Here is a 24,537-nt window from a genome sequence, read left to right on the forward strand (position 1 = left end):
TGAAGAAATAAACGAGTAACATCTCTCGTATGACTAAAGAAATACTTTGAAATACGGTTTCCAATAATACATCCAAGTTATAATGTTAAAATTCAATTAAAAATATTAGTACCTACGAATGTTATATTAGGCAGATTGCCTTATTACCAACAATAATACGTAATTTTTACTTTCGAAGAACTTTCGTCGTAAAATACCTAATATCCCATTGCAGTAGTTTAGCGCGACATATAATATACAAAATACAATAATATAGGGGATAAATGTATCTCTTTGAAGTAATAATTTACATAAAACGAACCTCGCGTGCATTAAAAACTACCAACGATTAAGGTACTATTTTCACTATAAAATGTATTTTACCATTGCATCGCAGTAAACAAAAGTTGTGCTTGTAATTTTAATGATTTTTCATTAGCCTGATGTAGTGAAACAATGCTTGTCCTCAATCACGAATTCAAACCAGCAGCTTTCGTTTAATAGAATAATTCGCACGGAAGTATGTGAAAATTTACATTACGCAAGCAGGAAATAACAGAAATCAAAAGAAACGCATCCTATCGAGTGTCAAGGGAATATATACGGAGCGGATATCAGGTGACTGGCCATAAAGGGGAAAAGAGAAAGAAGTCGCCCAAAACTGGGGGCGTATAAAAAGGAATCATTACGCAATCGACCAAAGGAGATGAATAAACAAGAGGATAACGTGAGACGAGAGAGAGAGAGAGAGAGAGAGAGAGAGACAGCTCCTCACTTGAGCGTTAATTGTAAAATAATTGAATGGTCAGGGCGATCGAGCGGGGACGTCGAGCGAATCGGTCTTATTGGATGCTCTCGAGCCAAATGCGAAACGCCGCGAGTATCCTTCATGCGAAAGGGAAAAAGGGTCACGGCAACTCTGGACTCCGTCTTGGATAGCTGATGCGTTTTTAAATACCGGCTGTATGAAGTAGAGGATGACACTGCCGAGACGCACTAGGCCCTTAGCCTAATGGATCATCCCTGCCGATCGCACTACGCCGAACTAATCAATAATCTCGGCTGCTGGGATCTTCCCCGCCTCCTGTTCTACTAGCCGTCTTATTCATCGCCTCTCTCTCTCTCTCCCGTCCCTCGGTCGATCCTCCTCACCAACGATTGTGCAGTGTTCTGGGTTCACTGGCTCATACGTTGTTATTAAAAGTGCCGTGGATCCTGTCAATATCTGCTGCAACGCCACTACAGCCTGGCGTTCGGCTCCAATCTTTAACTTCCCTCCGCGATATGCTCGGTCTTTTCTTCCTTATTCCTGATAATTATAGTCATTCGATGTGTAATTAATATGTATCTCGCTTGGGAATCCTTAATATGAAGTATAAGTTAAGTTATATGTTTATTATTAAGCTTAAGTTATTATTTATAATTAAGCTTATGTTTAAGAAGAAAACAGTGCCCTACTCAATCTTTTTCACCTCGGCCTTTCTATCTATTGCATATCTTCATACACCAGCGCTAGATTCTTATGCACCAAAGAAGAATTTATGTTGGATTGCAGATTGACAAGGAAGCACACTAGAGGCAAAAATTGAATTTCTATTCTTACAACAAAGTACAGTTATGTGTGAGTACTATGCATTAGTAGTGAAAATTTTTAATTAAATTTTTAAAGTAATTTACGTTTGATTAGGCTAAATTATAAGTTGATGGTCTCGAGCGAAATTGAGATCGTTGATAAATTTCCCTGGTTATATTTAAATTCTAATCAATTATTTTCCATAGAAGAATGCAGTTTCATTAAATTGTGCAAAGTTCATTTAGTAGTGTGGAAAAAAAGGACTAAAGGGAATTACTGGAACAAAATATGCTCTCAACGAGTATGATGTAAAATTGCGCGTTTCAAGCAAACATTTGCGCTAATTAAATTTTCTGGTGTCTCTTCATGTCAATGAAACTTCTATTTAGCTTTAAAAAATGTAATGAATATTCGAATATTCGCTCACTACTTATCAATGAGCATAAATTTTTGCTCGCACTTGCTTTTGTACAGACCTACTCACCTGTTTTACCACGTGCTTCCATTTATTGTCGAACCCTTCCTACAATGTTCTTCTTCTAACTACATTACCTACCAGATCCTTTCTCCCTCCCACCACATCACCACTACCGCCAATGTCGCTATCACAATATCGGCTTCTCTTGGCCAAATACGAAAGAATTATCATTCGGAGTGAATAGCGAACGAGAGCGCGGCCACGTGACTATTGCCGAGGTCAGCCATTACGCGTTAAGCTACATTAACATGCATTACCATGAGAAAATGCCTAATGCGCTTTACGAGCACTCTTCTCTTAATCAGCTCCCCACACGCTCGCCCAGATTAATTACAATTGCTGACTAACGCGACTCTTTGCCTTTCTATTAACGTCCTGCTTTAGAATTGCTGAATGAACGGGGCTGAAAAGGAATTTCACACGCGGCCCGAAAAATGTGTATTTACGGGGAGAGGGTGGCGAGAGGGTGCAGCGATCGGTAAAGTATGGCAAGGCTGAGAGCGAATGAACCGTGACGAGGGGGAGAGGAGTGAAGTGGAGTAACGAGAGCCGGGGAGAAATTGAAATGTTTCAACGCGTGTTAAAGCGCGGAGATAAAAAGGCCGTTGAGTCGTGGCGCGCGAGAGCCGGCCAAATAAAAAATAAAAAGGCAACGGGAAGATAATAATTGGACTACCATCGCCGATAAATCCGGAGGATACGTGAGTGCGAGCCGAGTGGGAGCTTTCAGGTTTTCGCCCAATGGGACGGGTAGGGAGCGCGTGTCGAAGCGAAAAGCCGTGACAAGGTGAAAATGCAGTAATAAAAGCCACAAGCTCCCATCATCCCCGTTCTCCTCCCGTTGCCCGCGCATGTGCTTCGATTATGCACGTACACGGGGATAATGGACGGGTGTGCGCTAGTTTTCCCCCGTGCGCCCACCTGCACACACTCGCGATATCGATAAAAGCTCAACTTGTGCCGGAGCTTGCAGCGAGAGAGTTTGTCACGGTATGGGAAAGCCATCAATTTCAATGGGCTTTGAAAACCGAACTACTTGTTGCATGCCCCCCTTCGATCACCCCTGCCTCTCGCCCTCGGGACACCCGAACGGTTTTCACCCTCACTCTCGATAGGCGAGCCGATAGCTTCCCGAGGGAAGCGATGGGAAACGAACCCTCCTCTCCCTCTGAGTGCTCAAACAACATTGTGTCGTCTCCTACGTTCTGCATTCCCTCGTAACTTCGACGATACACGACTGCAAAAGGAAACCTTTATTTTGCTTAATTATTGTAGTTTGTTCGCAGCCAAGCCACTGCATAACTCATCCGGAATGAAATGCATTGAGCGATTTCAAAATGTCTGGCGCTTAAATTACGATTTAACATTCAAATACCTCCTCTATCCCCTTTAAGTATTATTTACGCGCAATCTCCTCACTACAATGCAAATTCTTTTGGTAATTCGTAAATCGGCATTGCTCGACAAATTGTTAAATTAATTAATGTGGTGGCATTGAAGGACAACGGGGGCGGGAATGCCGCGTTGTATTACGAAAGAGCCGATAAAGAATACATATACCAGACAGACAGACAAGTGTCTTTAATGAGATTAGAGACGTTTATTACTCTTGAATTTTCGTTGAATAATTAAGAGTACGCTATTGGGCGATAAATAATGCCCTGAAATGCGGTAATAGCCATGATGTAGGAAGAGTCAGTAATAAGGAATTTATAGTCCGACAAAAGGATAAGAATAAATTTCATGTAATATAAGCTGTGCTGCAATTATCGTTGAAAATATTTCAGTTTCTAAATAAAGGCTCTTAATCAGTCGATTGGTTTAATTGAAAAATATCCGAGACATTGAGCAAAGGCTGCTTCGATGAAATAAAAGAATTAGTTTGTCGGAAGATAAATTGAAGGTAGGGAGTAGGAGATCGGAAACGTCATTGCCCCGTTTCCTCGACGGATCCAGTCAATCGATGACCTCCGTCTAATGCCGGTGTAATAATACGAGGAGCGCCCGAGGACGGGACAAACCAAAGCGAACAAAGGGACGGATGCTGCATCTCTCTCTCTCCCCAGCGATATCGAGGCGGTTACGCGAGCCTTCCACGTTAATGACACATCCGTACACGTGGGCCTCTCGGCTCCGTGTCTCGACTGCTCTGCGTGTGATGCGAAGTGCCGGTTGTTTGTTTATTCACCGACAGCTTTAATGAATAGCAAAACCGAGTCTCTTGTTATCCCCCATTGGCTGCGGATAATCGCTTATTTCGACGCTGTCAAATGCTCGATTATCAATTACGCTACGCAGTCAATGTAAACAGCATGAGTCGAAACTTTTCGTATGTGCGTTCACAACCGGAGCAGTTAATCGGCACGGAGAGACGACCATTGTGTATAGGCATCGATCTAGGCAAATTGTCGTCCCGTATAGTCCACAGTGAGGTATTTTATTGTAATTAATTGCGCCAATCGCTTGTGATGTCGTGTGCTCCTACGGCTCTGCTACGTCTAAAACTCATTGCTTCCCTTGTATTTCTACATCTTGCATGCACATTACGTAACTCTATTCATAATCCGTGATAGGCATTTAAAGTCCATTCGTATATTCGTAATGGCAGATTTGTTAAGCTAGCAGTAAGTGGTGGTGGTTCGATAAATAGGAAAAATAAGGAAATGCAAGTATAAGTAAATATTGGCAAAGCAATGTTATTATTGCAAGCGTCAAATAAGAGGATCGAGCATGAGAGACGAGGATCCGACCCTCGTTAGAGAGTGAAAACTTTTTTTCTTCTCTTGTCTCATTTCTCTCTCTCTCTCTCTCTCTCTCTCTATCTCAGTCCCTCTCTTTCTCGCTCTCTCTTTTTTTCTTTTCTCATCCTCCTCCAATCTCCGTTAAGAACCCTCTTTCACTCGATATCCGGACTTTTATATTTACAAGGCATTGAGGAACGTCGAACACGCAGCCGCGAGGGAGCAGTCGCAGGTTTTACCTTCTCCCTCCTCTTCACGTTCGGATATTCTTTCAATATCGAGGGGAATCTTTAAGTGGGCACTGCCAGCCACCGAGCAACAGGTTGTAAATCCGTTTTTTAAGGCATTCTTCTCTCGTTTTGGCGAAAGGAGAATCTTCCATTCCACTCATTCTATCTCGCTCTAGCTCACGCAGAAGCCCATTACACCCAGCCACGATGATTCTCTTCTCGACCCTCGGCTCATTTCACTCTTATTTCTTCTTCCGATCCGTTCAAACCTGCCTTACAAAATCTAGACACGAGCCAGCTATTCTTTTGCGCACGTTTTCCAATCACATCGTTTTCAGCACGAGGGGGGGGGGATGCTCGTCTCCCTCGCTACGTGAAGGAACTCGCGCCGCCTTTGAAAATTCGTAGGTCGGGAAACGAGATCGTTACGCGAGTCGTTTGCTTCGACAAACTGAATTTTATCGCTCGAGTGCCACTACCTCCGATCTCCGATATCGCCTCATACGATAAGCCTACAATTTTAAGAAGCGATATTATAATTATGAACGAATTAGGCTTGGCCAAGAATTAGGCTCGAGCGTTTTAGGGACTTTAAGTCGTAGAACTTACAGGAGCACCCAGTAAAATTTCAATACTCTTGTTAAATTCAAGTTTCTCGGAACGACTGGCATTGGCAATGACCATGAAACAATGTGAAATAAGTCGTGAATGCACCGATGGTTTAACAAACAAATTGGGCGGAATGATCGCAATGTTCGTGGCTCGTGTAAAAGTAGAAAGAAAATGCAGGAAGAGGAATAAAAGAAATTCGAGCGAAATGAGGCGACGGTGCGACCGGATGTCGAACAATCTCTTATTTCATATAAATCATACTCGAGGAGCAGGAAACAAGACTGCGGTTGGTCTTTACATTGTAATGGGGTAATCAATTTTATATTGCGGTTGACAAAGTCTTCTTCGACCATTACCATCATTTATTTATTTGAATCAATGATGACATTATTAAAATCGAAAGCAAATAAACATTTGTCATTCGAAATGCGTATAATTTGCGAAATGAGTCGAGCGATGCAAGTCGCAATTTGTGAGGCTCGAAGCCACGGTAATACTCCATTGCGAGTAATTGGACCAGCGATGTGCGTAATGTGCAGGAAGAAGTCCGGCGGCCATCATTTCTTAATATATACTGAAATCGCGAACGAAGCAAGAGAACACTAAAACAATATGGAAACGGTCCGGTGCGCGTCATTAGACACGATGACGAACTCCCAGGAAGCCTCCTGCGCGTAAGTTTAAATAAAAAAGGAAAAAAAGAAATAAAGGAAAAAAGTAAAAAGAAGGAAGACTACTTCATGGACGACATACGGATGGATTGACAGATTCCTGTACTCGAGAGTCGTGTTAACGTTCCCATTGTTGCCACGGTCATGCCCACTGCCCTCCTCAAAATCACTCATCTTTTCCTTTCAAGTCCCATGAATAGAGAGCGCTGTCCGTATTAAGACTGATATTCCCGACTTTTTGCTATTCCAATATAACTAACAGGAAGTCAGAGTAAAGTAGCTAGCATGACGAGGAGAGTATACGTGCTTTTTACCGTAAACCCAGGGCCCACGATATCAGGAGGAAAAGTAGTGGTGGAATAGTGGGAGAGAAGGGTGGGTCATTAAGGCACAAGTCGGCGAGTCTCGGCAATTTATTTGGGAGCGCTGCTAAAGGTATGTCGCCTCTTAATTACCCACTTTGAAGGATCGGCCTGCAGAGGAGCTGATAGTGCACGAACGATACATCCATTGCCGTAAGCTCGTTAAACAATCCGAGCGTGATCACTGGCACTGGCTCTCGGGCCACGTTTCACGAGTACACGAACGCGGAGCTGAAAGCTCGCTTCTGGATCGCGCGAGTATTTATCACTCGCCGTTATGGACGAACTGGCGCTTGTGAATCAGCCACTGATACCCTTCCGGAAAGCAACTGTGAATTATCAGTTCTTAGACATTCGCGAGGCTAAGGAAAAAATGCCTTTAAACGTAAGTGCGCTCTTTCTCGTTCACCTCGTTTCATTAAATGCTAATCAGCCATCGGCTTTTTATGGCCTTGGGCTTTTAAATCGCAAGGATTGTTTAAAGTTGTTTTCATCAGTTAAGTGAGCCTCGATTGTTGAAAATAAAATCTTTTAAAAGACAAGCGAAGGAGAATAAAAGAGAAAGAAAAACAAACGTATGATTTATTATATTTTACTCATTTAATCCTCGTGTCTCTTATATAGTCCACGAAAGTATAGGCTACCGCCATAATTTTTATCTTGCTCTAAAAATACGAGCTATCTTGTGTAAAAGAAAAATTAGCGATAATTTAGACTGTCGTTTAAGATACTAAAAACAAAGAAAGAAAAGAAAGAAGACAAAAACATAAAAACAAAAAAAAAAAACAAAAAAAATACCTCCTTGTCCGTTTATATTTACCAAGTGGACGGTAAACGGACAATTTCGTGTCGCGAGTGATTCGCATAAAAATAGCTGCCGCTCGTACTTAAGCAAAAGAGAGAAATAAAGAAGGATGCAAACTCGGTTAGAGGCTTTGCGAAGGCGTTTTGACCTTTTGAACCCGAGAGTGGAAACGATGTGGATACGAGGATAAAGGCTGTGTGCGCTCTTGGTCTGGGTCACGTGAAGCGTACGGTGTAGAGACTCGTGGTGAGCTTCGCTCTTCGAGGAGAAGGACAAGGAAGACTCGCTACGTAGGGGCCGGATGTAATTTCCGAGATGAGCAGCGTCACCGGGAGCGTACTGCCTCGTCGGCTAGGCGATAGTGCTTGAACAGTCAAAGTGGTCTCATTTCGGCGACTGAAGGAACTCCAGGGGGAGGTCATATCCTGTCCACCCTGGACCGGCCTGTCGTGCTTGACCGTCCCGGGTGCAGTCGAGGTCGACGACAACAACGCCGAGGTCAATTTTCCGAAGAAGCCAGGCACAACAGTAGTCGAGCAACTTTAATAACGGCGACATCGCTGCGCTCTCCCGCGCGCATCAAACGCTTGCTCTTTCTCCCCCCGTCCCCGCCAAACCGCCTTGTCCCAGGAATCAACTCGAGCCCGCTTCGAGTCTCACGTTCTTCGGCGCAAGATCGAGCGGTCGAACAAAAGGACGTATCTTAATGAGGATCGCCGCGAGATCCGGCGCCTTGGGATCCGGAAGCGCATCGTGGACTATCGCCACCCCCCGTCAGCCCGACATTTCGTCGAGATGGAGAGAGAGAGAGAGAGAGAGAGAGAGAGAGAGAGAGAGAGAGAGAGAGAGTGCGAAGAGCAAAACAGAGATGGGAAGTGATGGCGCGCGCGAACATCCTATCTGTTACTCTCGATCTCACTCCCATAAGAATCGTCTTATTACTCGTATTAGCGTAGAGCGTCGAATAGATAATCGTCGACGGCGTCCACGGTGCAGAGCTTACACACACGGCATAATTAAGCGACTCTAATTCTCGCCTAGAATGTTCTCTCTCCTTCTCTATCTTTCTTTCAGTAGCAGAAGTAGGAGAAGTAGCAGAAGTAGCAGAAGCAGCAGCAGCAGCAGCAGCAGCAACAACAACAACAACTACAACAACAACGACGACGATGACGATGACGACGAGATACGTATCGTGCCCAAACTCAGAACGCCGTGAACGATTAACGAGGGCACATACGCTTCCTCTGTCATAGCGCGACAGAGACGGAGCACCGCTATGGAATTTATTCTTGGGAAGAGGAGCGAGGCTCGTGCCGAGGAAAAACAAATGTCGGCTAATTTTCTTTCGATGCTAAGCGACGCTTACCGTTACATGCCGATCCATTTTTCACGGTGCAATTATCGCCACGCCAGCCATATTGGCTTTTTAATTCGAATTTTCACACAGATGACGTAACATGTCTTACACTAATGACGTATGCACGGATATTCAAGCGTCGATGTAGGGTGAATAAAAAAAAAATTGCTTATTATTGTGCTAATCGTGCGATAACAGGAGAGATAAGCTTTTAAGCTTTTCCGAATAAAGCGAGAGGTATTCTTGTTATACCTCGAATTGACAATCTTGTGCTTCGATGGTTATGCGCACAGTAGGAAACGTATTAGAACTGGATGATTTCATAAATCATCGTTCTAACGTTCTATGGCTTTAAAATTTTGTAACATTTGGTTTGACCCGAGAACATTGAATTCATTCCAAGGACACTTGAAAAAAAAATCTAATCTTATGAAAACGTCCGAGCCCATTTCAATAAATTATATTCACTAGGATTAAATCCTTATACATTCTTAGATTTCGTTACGATGTATTGTGCGTGAAAATAAATAGCGCTGGAGTATAGGATCGATTATGAAAGCAGTGCCATTAAGTTGGAATAACTTTCATTTCATGCGCCAAAGGGCCCACTTGAAACACAAATAATTGCTAATGAGGTGAATTTTAGCTCGAAAGTCACACCTTTAATTAATTTTCTAATAAGATGTAACTCAATTTCGTATTCCTTTTCATTGAGAGTGTCGATGAAAAAGAGAGGCAGTGGATGTATGCCCGTGAGCATCTGTGTATTGGAATGCTTATTTCACTTACTTGTTTTTTTGTATTTAACTTTGCGTTTTAATGACCTGGCCATGTCAATTGCAAACATTAACGAGCAGCTTCGCCATATTCTCCATATTGGATTGTGCCGCCTGTAAACGAAGGAGACCTCGGGGTCGACAAACGACACTTGTGCTGTTTACCTCCTATTGATTCGCATTACCTTTCTGCTTGAAGTTTTCTAATGTTCCTTTGCCTTTTCGTCTTTTTCATTTGTTTTGTTTTTTATATTTACATTAAAAGTACTTTTGAAAAAGAAGTTTAATTTTTATGTACTCTTACGGGAGTATGGCACCTCTTCTGTTTAATTGACAATTAGTTTGTTAAATGATTCAATCTGTGTGAATCGGTTATAATTCGCTCGACTGAAATAACCTTCGTGTATCAAAACTGAGTGAAAGTAGTAAGTATTAGCATTGATATAAAATACTTGCCTTTTATGGAAAAATTAATCAATAATTCCACGAAAGGCTTATCTCAATTTCAACAATCTATTTACGGAGACAAAGTATTATACTTTTCATAAATCTTGATATTACGTAATGATATACCAATACTATACACATATTTTTCTGGAATGTTTTTAAACATTTAATATTATTTACACGCAATATTTCATATTAATTAAGAGGCAAAAGGCCAAATAAATTATCGATATTTGGTATAAGCTATTGAGCTATTCTTAATCATTTATCTTTGAACAAGTTATTGAAAATGTGTATATCTTATACAAGTCGTTGGATGAGTAATTTAATGCAACAAACGGCAATGAAGTGAAAATATAAGCAGTTGCATAAATGCGCGAGGGTATTCGCTGATGAACTTTTACAAAAGCAAAGCCACAAATATACGCTTTAATAAGTTGCGCGTTCAGGTCCATATCGCGGCCGAGAGAGAGAGAGAGAGTCACTTCCTTCCTTGTGAAAACCTATAAAAAACATCGGCAACGGCATCGTGACCGCGCAAAGGATCGTTACGTCTTTCTCGTTAATAACCGCTAGTGGCTTTTCGATCTGACGACGAGCTAATTAGTTCCTTAAGACTGAATGCCGTTGCGCGCGCACGCCAAATAGCAAAGCCGTTCCTGAGATTTGTATTAAGATTGTCGCTTAGCAAGTGATATTATTAAGTGTATCAACTTATTAATGATTTACGTGAAATAATCCATAGAAGCAGCTCGTATTTTGTGATCGTAGACTTGAATTGTTCGCGAAAATTTCTCACTTGTACGTTGAATTTCGCCAAGTAGTAAAAATTCCTATTGGGAAATTATCATAAAAATTTTAACTATTTAAAGTGTTATTTAAAATGGATACGGGAATATAAATTTCGCACTTGATGGTATTCTTCATTTTTCTTCTATTTTCTACGAAATATTAACTGGGCGTTTGGCACGAGTGAAGATATAACGACACAATAAGTAAAAAAAAAAAAAAAAGACAAAAACAAAACAAAAAAAACATGTCTGGGTATAAAACATCTAACCTTAATATAATTTTATTATTAAAACATTATTTATGCTATTAGTACATTAAATTGTTATGAAAATGCAACGATAATCAAATTTGAATGCGTATACGTGACTTTCTTACTCTCCAGCGTCTTATAAACTCATTAAAAAATGTATAAAGTAGATTGAAAAGTTCCACGGTCATAAACACAGAATTATCAACTAATCAGGCAACATTTTCAATAACGTATCGTTCGAAAATCATAAATCCAAGCATCATACAACCTTTTCTCTTTCAATAAATTTCAGCGCGTCATGCATCCGTGCGTGTTTGTGATTAAAATAAAGGATTTAGACGATTCGTGTGTATGTAAGCATTAAATCGTAAAGCTCAGTTTCTAGTTGCTCGAGCGATCATTCTTGCGCCTTGGAAACAATTTCATTTAAGTCCTGTAATCGTCTTTTCCCTCGATACAATTAAGTGCTTTGTAGGTTGAAAAATATTTATAACTACAAAACGAGGTGTAATTATAAAATTCTTAAAACAAATTCGACACGAATTTTTTGTATTGCAACGATCATTCTTTTGTATCGTAGATGAAAAATTCTTATCCCATTACTCTTTTTCTATTAAATGAGACCCTATCCTATTGCAGAAATATCGTTGGCAAAGCTACGTAAAGATGGATGTTTATTTTAAAAGTCCGTGTCTCAATGATTGAAAGGATTGGTTTGATGGCTGTTTGAGGCGTATGGCGTCAGTGGGTCATTCGAATGACTGGGAAGCAAGGACATTTGCTCGAACTGTACTCAACTGAAAAGTCACGCGCGCGCACGCATATTCAAGCGGTATTCTCTAGTATTGCTAATTGAGGGGAGGCGAAAACCTCAGAGAAAAATGCGGAAGAGCCTGATTACCGTAAGTTTGATGAGGGCGACGTTGGTTGCAGCGGTGGTGATGGTGGTGGTGGTGGTGGTGGTGGTGGTAGTCGCAGTGGTGGCTGGCAACGAAGAAAGCATTTTACGCGTAACAAGATTTAAAATGCCGGAAAGACGAGTTGGCGGAGCCGAAGCTCTAGGCTCGCGCCAAGTATCGATAGGAGCTGGTGGGGCTCGCGGACGCCTCGTTGGTCCTTCGCCGGTCCTCGGCATCGCGACCCTCCAGCTTCGCTAGTCCTCCATCGGGGTAGGGGCGCGAGCCATAAAGGTGACGAGTGGCGCCTATTCAAAATGCATAGTCCGCCCGGTTATTCGATTAACCTAAGCGAAAATGTGCTCGTTTGTAGTGGGCCGCTCGCGCGCATATATAACAAATGAAATCCAGTGGATAGTAATTCCGTCCGGAATACGAAAGTAGAGGATAGGCGCGTTCGCCGCGAGCTCTGCCGAGGAGGAATCCCGTGGTCCCGTCGAGGAGATAGAGAAAGAAGTAAGGGAGGGTATGAGGAGGACAATTGCGGAGGGGCGAGACGCCTCGAACCTTCTTCCCTCCCGCTCGTCGCTTTTCACGCTTTTGCTTTTCCTCTATCTGCCCGAGCTGGAAAGAGAGGCCGGATTAAAAATGTAATCCAATAATAACGCGTCTCTGATGTCCGTAGGAGTAGATAATACGTATACCGGGCGCATGGGAGGTATGTCTCTGCCCGACTCTTTGCCCCAAATGAAAGAGAAGGAGAGTACGGCTTTGGCATCGCGGCTGGGGCTGGGGTACAATCCGGGAAATCGAAGGCACAGACTCGGTCTCGTGCATTTATTTTACATTTACACGACTCGCGGCCAAGTATTTTTCCTCTCTCCCGAATTAAATTACTTGCATGATTATTTTTCGTTTCGCCATGCCCAAGCGAGATTATATGAGCGCGAGATATTTGCAATCAGTGAGTACGAGGCATTATAATACGAATATATTTTATAGGTATAATTATGCCGAATGGCAATGTATCATTAGATGCTCGGTATTATATTTTTTTATGTAAGTTTTTGTCTATACGATGTTTTCGTTTTTATACAAGAGCTTCTTACGTAGACTCATCAATATACTTTATTAGATGCTTGCAAGCTAAATTTTTTTTATTTACCATTGGTCTAGATAATTTCCTTATTTATCCATTGAAATAATAAAAGGGATTAGAAAACATAAAGCTTTACGAACTGAATTTGGTATAAATTTTAATAGTTTCTAGCGAAGGCATAAGTAATTGACTGATGTGTAAGAATATTGGTGCGCCCAATAGATTACCTATAATATTCCCAACATGCGCACTGACAACTATTATTAAAGGACGCAAACCCAAAGAGTGAAAATGTTTCTTAACAGGACTTTAATATTATATAAAAAAAATTTTTATGACTTATTTGAAATACGATTTATATTGCTAAAAATGCAATTCAGATCATGAATCAATAGGTTGTAATGTTTAAATAATGAGAAGTAAGAAACAATTTCTAATTAAAAATAAAGATATAATAAAATGATGAATAATAGAAAATTGTTTAAACGCAATATTATGTAGAATTTTAAATTGTGCTTCCCTGTGGAAATTACCTGACAATTTGTTACACTGTTAGTATGATTGGCTTAGGGGAAAGAAGAAAAAATTCACATGATATCCTTATTTAGAAAAAGCAGAATTTTCGCCCTCACAGAACCAATGAAAATACGAGGACATCTAGATCTAACGGATTTCGCTTTTCACGCAAAGAAGAAACGAGCTACGGTATAGAGGGAGATATGCACGGAGGGCGAGAGAGGGAGCGGGGTAGGAGACATAACATAGAGAGACAGAGACAGAGACAGATACAGAGAGAGACAGAGAGAGACACAGAGAGAGAGAGAGAGAGACAGAGAGAGAGAGAGAGAGAGCGACCGAGTGACGAAGGGGGCGGCAGAGGAGAAAAAAGGCTCTCGAGCCGGAGAAGATATGGATGGAAGGGCTTGGACGTAGTCCATTAGCGGAACTCGCGAGGATGTGTGCGATTACAGAGCGGCGCACATCTCCACGTCGGTCCACTCAATAATGCATCATCCGCCATCGTCCCTGACTCGTACGTTCTCGTCTTTCTCGCCACCTCGTAGCCTTAGCGCGGCTAACCCTCCCCCGGGGTTCTCACTACCTCCCCACCCTCTACGTTCGTCGACATACGCCACCCCCCATCCTATCCGTCCGCCCGCTTATTACGGCCTCTCCGCACTTTAATTTGCAAAGGGGTAGAGAAGCGAGATGGCCGCTCAAAGCTCTTTATCTATCAAAAGAGAGCGAGCCGAGTTTTTTTATTATATACATACAGCGCAAACCTCTAAGATCCGTCAAAATTTAGCCTTCGCTTTGGGATTCTTCCCAGCAAGTTATTAGGGATGGGCGTGTGCATCTATGACATTTGCATGGCATTATCGAGTAGAATTGGAGACACAAGGGATGTCGGTGCATATTCAGCACGCGATACATACAGCAACTTTATTTGCCAAAGCTCAACTGCTATATTGTAGAAACGAAATATTCCATTTTTTTCTTTTATTTTATGTTTTTTAAATTGCCGCCAACATTGATTACGCACTATTATAGATGGTAACATCACTTTAAAAGCTATTAAAATTTAGATAACTAATAAGTGAGTCGCTGATTCCATTAACTATGGCTTAAATTTTGAACGACACTGAAACGATTCTGCTGATTCGGCAGTGCCTCTCCAAAATTGCAGAATACCCGTGTTCATATGCTACATAAATACACGCTCCATCACTCATTCGCTCTCCCTCTTTCTGCAGATACTGCCGATGTCGATAACAGAGATACATGCATCTGATACATTTATAATACTATCTATAGCATTCACTCATCGTACAAACACGAAGATTATTACCGATAACACAATATCACATACAGTGAACCGTATTTTAGGTTTCTAGACCATTGCAAAAATTGCTTATCATTATGGCAAATTCTAGTCGATTAATACGTTTCAAAAATCATTAACAATAGCTATTATAAAAATACGTAGATGTTACATTGCTTTAATTTTTATGTCCTCGGATTTCCTATACTGTAATGACAGTATTTTTTATTGTGTCACGAAATTAGTTACAAATTACAAATCTCTCATAATTGTTATGCATATTAGAAAATAATAAAATAATGTAACAAAATATAATACATTATACGTAATAGAAATCATATTTTTATATCTGAAAACTCGTACAGTGTTTCTAAGTAACACCAAATTTAGTAACAAATAAATGTTGTAGACAGTTTTAGTCGATGCCCACTTTTCTGTGCATTTAATAAAAATAATTTATATTCATTTAATCAAATAAGTTTTACTTTAAATGAAGAACATAATTTTACCTTTTATCATTCAAATTAATTAATTTAATAAACTGAAGATTATTGACTTTTATTTCTGGGAGATATATTCAATATAGTAAAAATAATAATAATATTAAAGTAAAGAGTAGAGGAGACATTTTATTGCAAAACGTTCATACGGATAAAAGGGGATATTGCGTTAACCGAAATAATAAATTATATTGTAAATAAAATAATTTTAAAAAATATAAACACAATCATACGTGTTTAAATTAAGTACTTATAGATTCATTTCCTTAGTTGTATGATTTGAATGTTTTGAAAATTATTAAGAATCAATTTTAAATTAAAATCGATAAATTTATACGGTCGTGATAATTTAAAGTTTTAAATTTGAAAATTTTTTAGTTAATCATTTAGGAAAAATTGTTACTAGTGTAATCGATTACAATTACGGTGTACAATCTTATTCAGAATAATTAATTGTTTGGAAGAGACATTATTTATTTGTTTATTATCTTTTGATACGAAATCACATTTTATTCTATTGCAATTTCAACTTTGCAATACAATACAACAATAATCGTTGGATTAGATTATAAATATTCCGAGTGATAAATTACTCCATATAATCTCAATCAAGTAGTTACAAATAATTTTAACGAAAGTTAAAAGAAATACTGTCATCTATAAATTTCCTGTGCAAAGAAAACGGAGAAAAAATAACAACGAGTAAATGTCAAGATTTCATTAAAGTTGAAAATTATGGTCTATAAGAATATTTATTTTCAAGATAAATAATACATTTAAATGTAGATCGAAAATTTATATTATCGTATTTCGAAAGTAAAAAGATAAATTTCATTGTATTAAATGATTTTAATGTATTTAAATACTTTGAAATACTTTAAAATACTGTAAATTTTTGGCTTTTGCATAAGAAATAATAATAATAATAATAATAATAATAATAATAATAATAATCATCATCATCGTTATCATCATTATCATTATTAATAAAGACCACTTTCGGCGCTTCATTTTATTTGAACGCTTTAACAATTAAAACAAATTGCAACTATTAAAAATTATATAACTTAGCATAATATATTGATAAGTTCGAGACAATATGTGCGAAGCGCCTAATGCGAAATGCAATATTCTCTCGCACTGAAGTATGCATTAAATGTCGAGTCGCAAAAGTAAATGGTAGTGGTAGGACAAGAGACTTCAAAAGCTATAAATATATTGAGAAATGATGTACTTCAACTCCTCGGGTAACTAAATCCAATGAATAAAGGGAGTTAACAATTAAATATTGTAATTTTTGTTTTTAAAATACATTTATATAAAGCAGGCCAAGAGAAAGGAATAGAAGATAGCATTTCTTTGGTAGAATCTACGTGAAATGTATTTTACAATTGCGTTCGCTGAATTTTCCCAGGATTGTTAGTGTGCCTCAATTGTACACGGCTCGCGTGAATTTTCAGCGACAGGAATGACGCGCTGAAATAATACTCGATATACCATTCTCTCTCGGAAGAAGATCGAGCTGAATTCTCGGGGCTGTCAGTGCCGGGCTCAGCTTAACAGCTAATCCGTACGGAAACGAGGAATTGTTGAGAGAAAAGCGGAAATGCTAATCTCTCGATGGGAGATCCGCGGATTCGGTATCATACTGGTCGCGCGTTTAAGCATGGAAGTATTCTCTCCTCTTCCCTCTTCGCGCTTCCATTCCGCCCATCTCCGCCCGACCCAACTCCATTTATTATTATTTTTCGCCCACTCCACTCTCTTTCCGCCGTCGCTCGTCACAATTCACTAGCCGCTATCTCTCTCTCTCTCTCTCTCTCTCTCTCTCTCTCTCTCTATCTCTCGCTGTGTGCGCGCGCGTGTCCTCTCTTCGCGCTTCTCCGCGCTTGCATTTTAATTCTATCCGGTTGCCCGAATTTTCCTTGCCATCCTTCGCGGGTCTCTCTCCCATCGACTTTCCCTTAGCTCGATTTGTTTTTATTCCTGGGGGCCCGAAAAGCGCTAATCGCCGGCGTATATCGCGACCATCGTAGGAGGAAGAGAGCGCGCGGGTAGGGCCGATTCGAGGCACAGACGAGCGGTTCGCGGCTTAGGTTGTCCGGCTTCTCTCCTCTCCCCCAATGTCGTCTCCATAGGTGCGATAACGCGATTTCGACGTGTCGCGGTAATCTCGTGGGAGCTTACGCGTCAGCAGCTTCGGTCCGTTGGCAAAACCTTGGCCGAGAGGCAGCGAATATCCTAGTCGCGTATTCCTGTAAACAACCAGCTACGCCTCGAGCTTCGTCGCGCAACGTCACAATTCAAGTCGATTTATTACTTTGCTATTGTCAGCGCCCGAGCGCACACATTTAAATTCAGTGCATCCGAGGCTTTCGCCCTGTCATATTCGGATGCCCAAGATACGCTAAAAAGTGGCTCGGGCATTTTTTCCGAAAATACCCACCCACCGTAAATTCCCGTTCTGATGAATATGAATCGCCAGGCATTAGCCAGCGGCGATATTCCATTACTTATTACGTAGTCCATGTACTGAAATACTTAGGTGAAAAATGTTTTTAATGACCGCTCGGCGCAAATGTTCCCGTGATATCTGCGCGCGAATCCTGCGGCTGTCGGTCATCCTAACGAATATTCGTTATTCAAACGAATCCATAATTCAATGTTTATTTCACTTTGAGTATATTCCAGTGTATCCCTTTAATCTCCGTCGGCTGTTTTCCCCGCACATCCAATCAATTTATCGAATGCGAGCGCATCACAGTATCAATGTGACCAGTGGTAACGACGCCGGCACAACACTTCGTGACTTATAATCGCATTTCTCACACCCTCTTGCCTCGCCGTCGCTAGACCACCCTCCCGCTACCATCCGACGCCCCCTACCGCCATCCCGCCCCTCACCACTTACTCTCGTCAGTGGTGCGACAGACGCACGAGCCGAAACCACCCTCTCTCTGCTAATGGTCGGCACTACGATGCTTTTAGCTAACCGAGCAGTCTCCTTCTCGCTCTCGCCTCATCTCTCCTCTTCTCTGATCTATTCGACGGCTAATCCATTGATTATACGCCTCCGAACTGCCATTTTTTATTGCCAATGACTTCTCTCCCTCGCTTAGTCGGGCGGTGGGGAGGGAGCGCTTCTTCGATTTCGAGAAAGGCTTTTGTCCGAGTGCCTCACTTAAACGAATTTTCCGAGTGCTCTTTAATGACTCGGAAATTTACGCAGCTTTCTTATCATTTCGACAAATCAATATATTTAATTCCATAGACGGATTAAAAGCTCCTGCCAGTGCTTTCCTTTGACGACCCTCCCTATAGCCATTGGTAGGATTTTATTTGCCCGCGTGGACAGACAGTCAATTTTTTCCAATTCTTAATGTTTAATCTATCGATGGTATTGGTGTCGGCTTTTCTGTTCACTCTTTTCTCTCTTTTCTCATCATTCGGTTTAACTCTCCTTATTTGCTTTCCATTATGAAACATTTCCCCAAGAACATAGACCGAAGATTTCAATATTTTACAATCGGGCTATTTTTCTCTTTGTCATCCTATTATTATGACACTAGGCACAGTTGGACTAGCGCATTGCCAATGCAACCAAAAGTTTTACATCTATTAAGCTCGTAATAACGGTATAAGTGGTCGTAATTATTGTAAAATTCAAACTAATAGATGTGCTAATAAAACTTAAAGTTGACGCCGAACTATTCATAATGTCGGCATCCCGTGTACTTTAGGTGACAACAGCCAAGGTGTACACATGGTTTGGTGAAACGCGAAATCCGCTATTCCCCAACAGAATCAGAGAGGCAATTACTTGGTACGATAACATCGGTCATGACTTAACCTACTATCACTTTGGATTATTGCGAGCTATGTTTCAGCACGTGGGAAAAGCCCGCCTCCGGTTTTCAATGGGATGACGGCGCGAACGTGTGCGAAGAAGGTTGCCCAATGATGATCCCGATAGTGGCATCGGTTCGGCGGAAACCCACTTTTCCATACAACGCCACGGCTGTCCGCGTTTAATTGCTATTAGCATTGTGCGTATTCACCGAGATCATGCAGTGGAAAACTAGGATTTACAAAAAAAAAAAACAAAAAAAAAAAAAAAAAAAAAAAAAAACCCAATTAATTCATTGGTGCACGCTCGTTATATCGTGAGCAAAGTCAAAATAAATCAGCAATAAGCGTGAATTCATTTTTCCCTACATACAAGATTTTATATTTTTCCATAATGCACGAAAGATGCTAATCATCGTGAGAAAAATCTTGGCTACGAATTAAATATTAAATAAAATAAAAAAATTCATAAAGTGCATCGGAGGAATATCGCGCTGTTTATGGACGATTTTTGTCCTGCCAAGTAATGAATTTTTCAATATCCGTCGATGTTATGGAAATCTTCTACATTCAATGCGATAATAATTTACATTTAACCTAATAAGCATCTATGAGATTAACAACGCCTCAAAAGCATGATAATTTACTTAATTATAATGAGCATTGTCTATTATTAATTTAGCGTCTCCTTAATTCTGAAAAGTAATAATGATAACAAAGACTTCCAGGAATCAAATGAGTTTGATGCCAAATACCGCCAAATGAAGAATGTTTCAACTCAACATGGAGACAGGAAACACTTAAAAAGTATAAGAACGATAATTGCGCAAACGATGCGAAGGAGTTACGATGTCAATTTTAGACATTTCACATTCCATGAAAACTATTTCTTTTTCTTTCAAAATTCTTCACTGAAAATAGCTTCTGTACGCACGTTAGTTATTTAAATATTTGCAAATACTTTTCACAATTAAAATATTCAGTTTATCCTAATCACTTCAATTTTTTACTTTAAAAATATGCATATACTACAAAGGGATTGTTTTTTAAAATATTTGAAAATTTTTTAATGGAAGCTCATGACAAATATTCTAATAGTCAAATGCGCAAATTCATCTTAATCCTCGAAATTTAAGTAGTTCAAAAATATATAAACGTTATTATTATTATTTCTTTTTTGTTTTAATTTTTGTTTTGTTTTAATATTCATTATATTATTTCTGTCTAGAATTATGTACTATTTAATAAAAATAAAATTCACTTTATTACCAGCAAAATACGTGTAATTTATTTCAATTGAATTTTATTATGTATGAAAAATTTTCATAATTTTTCATATTATAATGAAGTATAAGCGACCATTTATATTTATACTTTAAGCATATTTATACTTTAATTAATAACCTCCTATATTCAATATTATTTTGTTCTCCAGATTATGTCACTGAAATAATTCATATTTCAAAAAGTAGGGCCTAAAGCATTGCTAAACTATGTAATCAGTTTTAACTAAAGGCTTTATTAAAATCTGTCACTTGGAGATAGAAAATTTCCTCCTAATGTGTATTCTTCTTCGTACTTAATACATCTTAGATGAAAATATATTAGTTTTGCTTTAATGTTCTTTCGAAATTACAGTCTCGGATTATTTGTATTTAGTAGAGTCGTTAATTCAAAAAAGGTTCGTATTATAAGGTACTGTATCATTTAATATTGTGTATTTATTAAAAATTTATGAAATATATTTAAAATTTATCGTATAATAAAATAATGCTCTATAGTGAAATATTCCACGTTTATTAAAGGAATACAAACGAGTTATTTGATATATTGTGATGTAAATCTGATTTTATTGTCAGCATCCTCAAAATATCAAATGTTAGTTTAAATTACATTGAAATTCGCGACTTGCAGACCTCATAAACTTTATAGAATTTTCATGCTTACATATAAATACACGGTATACTCGTCCATAACATTGTAGAATATGGGTATTGAAATTCTTTTTATTAAAATTAAATGTTAAAAGTAAATAGAAGAAATGCATATAGCTAACTCTGCACATTGCAAGCAGGATTTTATTTTTAACAATTCTCTCAACCGAACATAACGTAGAACATAATTAGAGGAGGGACTAAAATTCATTTCCTTACAATGCGACCGAACGTGGATTAAAACAATTGCACGGAGTTCTTAGCAAGACAACTAATGAAAGAATAATAAAAATAGAGATGCTGGAATAGACGTAGGTAGAAAGTAATTGCATTCGACGGTCCATTCATCGGGAGGATAAATTCGATCGGACACAAAGAGCAACGACAGAGGTCCGAAGCTCAAAGCCACCACTTGTCCCGTGTGCGCGTACTAATTAATTTGGAAAAGAACGAGGCACGAGCTCAAGGCTTACGTCATCGCAGCCCAGGGTGAAGTTGGCGGAAGAGGAGACGCTGATTGCCACGGGCGCATTACCATACAATACAACGCGATTCGCCGGATCGGCGCCGATGAGCATTTGGGCAGGTTCGCTCTTCCTCGTTCGCGCGGCCCCGCGTATCAATCGCCAGCATCAGGGCCTCGTGGCCGCAGCTACTTCTCTCCCTCCCAACCCCCTACCACCGCGCACGGCAGCCCACCCGCGTCTGCCGAGCGCTCGGCTTAATCAGTAATCGCTAATTGCCCGACTGACGCACACGAGGAAGCGTATGCTAATCCCGCCGTGGAATTATCTATCCCCGGAGACAATTAGGCGAGGCGCATTCTCGCCCGGCACTTCCGTTTTCGATGAGCTCCGACGGGGCGGCAAGAGCTTAAGCCATGACAGAGAGAGAGAGAGAGAGAGAGAGAGAGTGTGTGTGTGTGTGTGTGTGCGTGTGTGCGTGTGTGCGTGTGTGAGAGAGTGTGAGAGTGAGTGAGAGAGATACAAAATCGCAAAACACTTTTAACGAAGAAGATGCGTGCGATGTAGGGAAGGAAATGAGAGCCAGACCCTTGGATAAGGTGAAAGGAGAAGCAGCGAGGGGCGATTGCACGGGCTTATAAGATAAACAGAGCGTAATTATCGGTAAAAAGTTTGCCGAGTCTCGTCCGTTCGTTATCAAGTGAGAGATGAATGAATGAACGAATGAAAAACCAGTCTGACGGATATTACGCCGTGACTGCAATTCGCACTCGCGAAAGGGACGCCACTGATCGTCTCATTCCGGGAGTCCTGAAATAATCGTTGCCATTGCCCCTGATTATCATGCTCTATCGTACGATCGGCGGCTTTAATGCGCGATTCGCTCCCGCGGTGGGGAAAATAAGGGCTGGGCAATGATTATAAATGCTATCAAGCCCTTCTTTTACGCCCGATGGCTCTCAAATAGTCGAATGGCAATAAGTTTTTAAGTTTTGAATGCCGGCGGTGATTAAGAGTTACGTTCGAGATATCGTCTTCCGATTTACGGGCAATTTTGCCATTAGAATAGGTAATATTGCGAGTATAGAAGGAAAGGGGAAAGACCCGGGTCCTTATGTTGATGCGTACGGCAATTAAAAATGTTGTTCGTGCATATATGCTTTTGAAATGGGAGGAGGAGGCTTCTTAAATGGAGATTATAATCGAAGAATTTGGGTGATTAAAATGGATGAGGCGAAATGCGGAGAATCGATGGCATTGGCGAGGAGGCTCCCGTAGAAACGAGCATTACAAATTGCGCCGTGGGAAGAAAGGGAAGAGGAATGAAATGTGGAAAATCAATGAGTAAAGGCGAAGAAAAAGTGCCGACGCGGCAGTTAAGCATCGCAGGACAATAAGAGAGAGGCGTGAACGGCAGCAGCCACTAACGTGCTTTAACGTGGCGTACAGAGTCTTTTTCATCCCCGTGGAACAACATGCAAGGACAAGGACGTCGGACAGAAGGCACGACGGCGACGTCCTCGTGTACGAAGAGCACGTAAACGAGGATAGCGCAATGTCAGCGAACGCTCGCGCGAATGGCCTTCGCTTTTCCGCCATTTTTCCGCCATTCCTTTTTCCTTTTCTCCCTGTCAGTTTATTGCCACTGACGTCCGATGGCGAGCGAACAGAAACATGAATATTCATCCCCTTACCTAAAGAAGCTGCTCTAGGGTTCTTTTTCTCCTATCTCTCTCTCTCTCTCTCTCTCTCCCTCTCACTCTTTGCTCCTCCCGTCTCACCCTCATGGCGAGCTGGCGTTGGAAAAGCAAAGAGGTGATGAAAGGGGACGGAAGGAGGAAGCGAGAGATATTGCCAGCGAGAGAAGGACAATGTGGCGAGAGGGGCGGATGGGGCATGAGATTGATAACGGATACCGTCGTCTCCCGTTCGTCGGCTCGCTTTCGATGCTCTTCGGCTTTTTCACGATGTTTGCACGGCGCTGAGCGGGCGATAAGCCGAAAGGGTTAAAGGGGGCAAAAGGGTTGCTTTTTTACAAATCAGCCCTTACGAGCCGGTAGTCGTTAAATTTTCCGCTCAGCATTACGTGTGTTTGCATATTGTTAGGGCTTGCGCAATTTAAACCTTGGGCCGGTCTCATTTGTCACGCGACAAACGCCTCGTTGATCCGAGATCGAATCGATCTGCACGAAGTCGTAAGGAGGTAAGTGGGGGGTAAGCTGGAGGTAAGCGAGCATCTTGAGAAAGTCTGGAGCGTCTGTAATAACTTGGCGGAGGCGTTTATTGGCTGGTTAGCCGTGGCGAGGTCGTTACGCCGGCGATGCGAATGGCTACGTCGTCAGTCAGAGGCGAAGCGCAGAAGCGCGTCGAGGGCGTTCGGCGGTTTCCTTTTTTATCGGTCGCATTATCCTGCCTTCGGCGCACCAAGGAAAGGGGCTAAGGATCGCGTTTTTCATTGGCATGCGCATTTGCTCGCTCGCTCGTAGCTTTTACGAGAGAATCCTACACTCGTGGAATTAATGAGTCGCATTGTATAAACCAAGCAGGACTCTCTCTGCTCCCCCCCTCTCTCTCTCTCTCTCTCTCTCTCTCTCTCTCTCTCTCTCTCTCTTTCTATCTCTCGCTCGCTAGCGCTCCCAGTCCTGAGGATAACTGAATGCACGTGAACTGATGGATGATTTCTGATAAACGTCGCTTCCTGCGCAAGTCGAGCATTTATTACGATGGCACGCAGATAGGCTCGAGTTAATATCTTGTGAATTCAACTTGTTATAATGAATTATAAAGGAGACCACTCACACATTATATTGGCTTTAATAAAATAACAGTTATTGTAGCATTCAACTGTTCATCTTCCCTGCCATTTATTTATCTACTGAATTTTTAATTTTTAATACTCGAAG

The sequence above is a fragment of the Ceratosolen solmsi genome, unplaced genomic scaffold, assembly GCF_000503995.2.
Source record: "Ceratosolen solmsi marchali unplaced genomic scaffold, CerSol_1.0 scaffold1, whole genome shotgun sequence".
NCBI classification, from domain to species: domain Eukaryota; kingdom Metazoa; phylum Arthropoda; class Insecta; order Hymenoptera; family Agaonidae; genus Ceratosolen; species Ceratosolen solmsi.